Source organism: Cherax quadricarinatus, chromosome 57 (assembly GCF_038502225.1).
Source record: "Cherax quadricarinatus isolate ZL_2023a chromosome 57, ASM3850222v1, whole genome shotgun sequence".
Classification (NCBI taxonomy): Eukaryota; Metazoa; Arthropoda; class Malacostraca; order Decapoda; family Parastacidae; genus Cherax; species Cherax quadricarinatus.
The window spans coordinates 2409340-2414960 of NC_091348.1; the positions used below are offsets into that span (position 1 = coordinate 2409340).

At 42.0% G+C, this 5621-nt stretch overlaps 1 long non-coding RNA gene across 1 annotated transcript in view; it reads right to left on the reverse strand.

The window, feature by feature from the left end:
- The window catches only part of LOC128693446 (uncharacterized), a 64452-nt gene extending 59218 nt beyond the window's left edge, over nt 1–5234 (reverse strand). The window contains exon 1 of the long non-coding RNA XR_011393587.1: nt 5160–5234. This is a non-coding gene — a long non-coding RNA (uncharacterized lncRNA). The remainder of the gene's footprint in view (nt 1–5159) is intronic.
- Nucleotides 5235–5621: the final 387 nt, after the last annotated feature.

Sequence of the window (5621 nt, forward strand, 5' to 3'; positions counted from 1 at the left end):
GTGTGTGTGTGTGTGTGTGTGTGTGTGTGTGTGTGTGTGTGTGTGTGTGTGTGTGTTTGCGTGCGTGCGTGCGTGTGCTCACCTATTTGTACTCACCTATTTGTGGTTGCAGGGGTCGATTCATAGCTCCTGGCCCCGCCTCTTCACTGATTGCTACTGGGTACTCTTTCGCCCTGCTTCCTGAGCTTTATCAAACCTCGTCTTAAAACTATGTATGGTTCCCGCCTCCATCACGTCACTTTCTAGGCTATTCCACTGCCTGACAACTCTATGACTGAAGAAATACTTCCTAACAACCCTTTGACACTTCGGAGTCTTCAACTTCCAATTGTGACCCCTTGTTTCTGTGTCCCATCTGTGGAACATCCTGTCTTTGTCCACCTTGTCTATTCCGCGCAGTATTTTATATGTCGTTATCATATCTCCCCTGACCCTCCTGTCCTCCAGCGTCGTCAGGCCAATTTTCCTTAACCTTTCTTCGTAGGACAATCCCCTTAGCTCTGGGACTAGTCTTGTTGCAAATCTTTGCACTTTCTCTAATTTCTTGACGTGCTTGACCAGGTGTGGATTCCAAACTGGTGCTGCATACTCCAGTATGGGCCTGACGTAAATGGCGTACAGAGTCTTAAACGATTCCTTAGTGAGGTATCGGAACTCTATCCTTAGGTTTGCCAGACGCCCGTACGCTGCAGCAGTTATCTGATCGATGTGCGCCTCAGGAGATGTGCTCGGTATTATACTCACCCCAAGATCTTTTTCCTTGAGTGAGGTTTGCAGTCTTTGGCCACCTAGACTATACTGTGTCTGCGGTCTTTTTTGCCCTTCCCCGATCTTCATGACTTTGCATTTGGCGGGGTTAAATTCGAGGAGGCAGTTGCTGGACCAGGCTCGTAGGCTGTCCAGATCTTTTTCTAGTCCTGCCTGATCCTCGACCGATTTGATTTTCTTCATTAACTTCACATCATCTGCAAACAAGGACACTTCTGAGTCTATCCTTTTCGTTATGTCATTCACATATACCAAAAACAGCACAGGTCCTAGGACTGACCCCTGTGGATCTCCGCTTGTCACAGGCGCCCACTCTGACACCTCGTCATGTACCATGACTCGTTGTTGCCTCCCTGTCAGATATTCTCTGATCCATTACAGTGCCTTTCGTGTTATAAATGCCTGATCCTCTAGCTTTTGCATTAACCTCTTGTGAGGAACTGTGTCGAAGGCCTTCTTGCAGTCCAAGAAAATACAGTCTATCCACCCCTCTCTCTCCTGTCTTACTTCTGTCACCTTGTCATAAAACTCCAGTAGGTGTGTGACAGAAGATTTTCCGTGTATGCGCGCGCGCGCGCGTGTGTGTGTGTGCGTGTGTGTGCGTGTGTGCGTGTGCGTATGCATGTGCGTGTGCATGTGCGTGTGCGTGTGCGTGCGTGTGCGTGCGTGTGCGTGTGTGCGTGTGCGTGCGTGTGCGTGTGTGTGCGTGTGTGTGTGTGTGTGTACTCACCTAGTTGTACTCACCTAGTTGAGGTTGCGGGGGTCGAGTCCGAGCTCCTGGCCCCGCCTCTTCACTGATCGCTACTAGGTCACTCTCCCTGAGCCGTGAGCTTTATCATACCTCTGCTTAAAGCTATGTATGGATCCTGCCTCCACTACATCGCTTCCCAAACTATTCCACTTACTGACTACTCTGTGGCTGAAGAAATACTTCCTAACATCCCTGTGATTCATCTGTGTCTTCAACTTCCATCTGTGTCCCCTTGTTACTGTGTCCAATCTCTGGAACATCCTGTCTTTGTCCACTTTGTCAATTCCTCTCAGTATTTTGTATGTCGTTATCATGTCCCCCTTATCTCTCCTGTCCTCCAGTGTCGTCAGGTTGATTTCCCTTAACCTCTCCTCGTAGGACATACCTCTTAGCTCTGGGACTAGTCTTGTTGCAAACCTGTGTGTGTGTGTGTGTGTGTGTGTGTGTGTGTGTGTGTGTGTGTGTGTGTGTGTGTGTGTGTGTGTGTGTGTGTGTGGTGGGTCATTTGCAAGTTTTCACCTGCCCACACCTGAGCACTCTCAAGGTCGCCTCCAGTTACCAAATATGTGATGTTTACACCCACGGTGTACGCCCACGGTATATGCCCACTGTGAACACTTGCACTGTGCATCCGCGTTGTACATCCACATGGTACGTCACAGTGTATACTCGCTCATTCATCACTGAACACGGCCTTAGTCCAGCTGGACGAGCATCCCTGACACACACACACACACACTAGCGACCAGTGAAGAGGCGGGGCCAGGAGCTGAGTCTCGACCCCTGCAACCACAATTAGGTGAGTACACACACACAGCGACCAGTGAAGAGTCGGGGCCAGGAGCTATGAATCGACCCCTGCAACCACAAGTAGGTGAGTATAATTAGTTGAGCACCCATACACACACACACACAGACACACACACACACACAGACACACACACTCACACACACACACCAAAGTGCAACAGAATGCCAGAGTGAGGCCATGATTTACCCGGAGGTGTGGAGAAGCCAAAGCCACGTGTGCTAGAGCATTGAAAACGTATAGAAGGCAACGGACTCAGGAAAACTAAATGTTGAGCCGAAGAGCCATAAACGAATTTGCATGCATAAAAAGAGAGGCCCAGCGGCAATATCAGAATGACATAGCATCAAAAGCCAAAAATGACCCAAAGTTTAACAACAGCCACATCAGGAGGAAAACAAGATTCAAGGACCAGGTAATAAGGCTGAGGAAGGAAGAAGGGAACACACAAGGAGTGACCAGGAAGGATGTAAGGAGCTCGACACATGATTTAGGGAGGTATTCACAGTGGAAGCAGAAGGACTTCCAGGAAACCGAGGCGGTAGGGTACACCAGCAAGTGCTAGACACACTGCACAAAACCGAGGAGAAGGTGAAGAAACTTCTAGGTGAACTAGATCCTTCGAAAGCAGTGGACTCAGATAACATCTCTCCATGAGTCCTGAGAGAGGGCACAGAGACACTGTGTCTGCCGCTTGCAATAATGCAATAACAATATCAGCAGCGAACAGTCAAAACTGAAGACAATGTCAAGGTTGTCAACGTTATCAGCATTGTCAAGGGCGTTTGTTTATTTCCTAGCATGCATTGCCAGAAAAAAATGTGATATATGTGTGGGAAAGAGAAAGAGGAACAAGCGAGTATATGAACATAAAAGGAATGCCAGAAGATACAACACAGGTAGTAAGAGTGTGTTCACTCTTCTCTGTGATTATAATATACATTTCTATAGTTGCAAACTGGTTTTCAAATCAGGTAATTATATATGTATATATATATATATATATATATATATATATATATATATATATATATATATATATATATATATATATATATATATTTTTATATATATTTATGTATGTATGTTTATATACATATATATTTATAAATATATATATATATATATTTATATATATATATTTATATATATATATATATATATATATATATTTTTATATTTATATATATTTATATTTATATATATATATATTTATTTATATATATATATATTTAGATACATATATATATTTATATTTATATACATATATTTATAATTATATTTATATAAATTTATTTATATATTTATATATATTTATATTTATATAAATTTATTTATATATTTATATATATTTATATTTATATAAATTTATTTATATATATATATTTATATTTATATATATTTCTTTCTTTCAACACATTGGCTGTATCCCACCGAGGCAGGGTGGCCCAAAAGGAAAAACGAAAGTTTCTCCTTTTACATTTAGTGATACATACAGGAGAAGAGGTTACTAGCCCCTTGCTCCCGGCATTTTAGTCGCCTCTTACAACACGCATGGCTTACGGAGGAAGAATTCTGTTCCACTTCCCCATGGAGGTAAGAGGAAATAAACAAGAACAAGAACTAGTAAGAAAAATAGGAGAAAACCCAGAGGGGTGTGTATATATATGCTTGTACATGTATGAGTAGTGTGACCTAAGTGTAAGTAGAAGTAGCAAGACGTACCTGAAACCTTGCATGTTTATGAGTCAGAAAAATGGACACCAGCAATCCTACCATCATGTAAAACAATTACAGGCTTCCGTTTTACACTCACTTAGCAGGACGGTAGTACCTCCCTGGGCGGTTGCTGTCTACCAACCTACTACCTATATATATATATATATATATATATATATATATATATATATATATATATATATATATATATATATATATATATATAGATATATATATACATAGAGAGAGAGAGAGAGAGAGAGCCGCATCATACTTTATATACACTCTTAGGTTCTGAAGCCTTTGTTATTTGAAGTATAATTGACCTCTGTGATGGTAACTAAGCTCTCATCAGTCATCATTCCACTGATCTAGACTTTCCTAGTTCAAATTTATCAAGGTCAGGTATTACCTACTCAAGGTCAGGTATTACTTATTCAAGGGCAAGTATTAGCTACTCAAGGTCAGGTATTACCTACTCAAGGTCAGGTATTACCTACTCAAGGTAAGGTATTACCTATTCAAGGTCAGGTATTGCCTAGTCAAAGTCAGGTATTATCTTCTCAATTTCAGGTAATATCTACTCAAGGTCAGGTATTACCTACTCAAGCTCAGGTAATATCTACTCAAGGTCAGGTATTACCTACTCAGTGTCAGTTATTGCCTACTCAAGGTCAGGAATTGTCTACTCAAGCTCAGGTATTTTCTACTAAAGCTCAGGTATTATCTACTCAAGGTCAGGTATTATCTACTCAAGGTCAGGTATTATCTACTCAAGGTCAGGTATTACCTAGTCAAAGTCAGGTATTATCTACTTAAGGTCAGGTATTACCTAGTCAAAGTCAGGTATTACCTACTCAAGGTCAGGTATTACTTACTCAAGGTTAGATTATTGGAGGTCAGGTGGTGCCACTTAGCAATGATAATTGAGTAAATTATTTGAAGACAGTAACGTTCATTTGTGTCAAGTACCAGGGTGACAGGTTTAATAGTATAAGGTACCAGAGACAGGTTAAGTGGTGTCAAGTACCAGGGTGGCAGGTTTAATAGTATAAGGTACCAGAGACAGTGTCATGTGGGTTTTCGATACGTGGATAGGGTAAGAATACTCACGTAGGCTGGTAGTACGTATAATATATAACGGGAAGTATGGATAGCGCCAACAGCCGACCTGCCTCTCTCTGCTCCCTATCTTGACTGACTCACAAGTGTCTACAGTGCGAGGGTGTTTGAAATCCTGCTATGGTCAGCAGCAATATGAATACAGTCAATGATTCACACAGACGGTTGGTAGTGAGTCATCTACTGGTACACTGGTTACTGGTAACTGGTTACTAGGAACTGGTACTACTACTGAGAACAGGCTCAGTGGTGTCAAGTACCAGGGTGACAGGTTTAATAGTATAAGGTACCAGAGACAGGTTCAGTGGTGTCAAGTAGCAGGGTGACAGGTTTAATAGTATAAGGTACCAGAGACAGGTTCAGTGGTGTCAAGTACCAGAGTGACAGGTTTAAGTTTCAGGTACCAGAGACAGGTTCAGTGGTGTCAAGTACCAGGGTGACAGGTTTAATAGT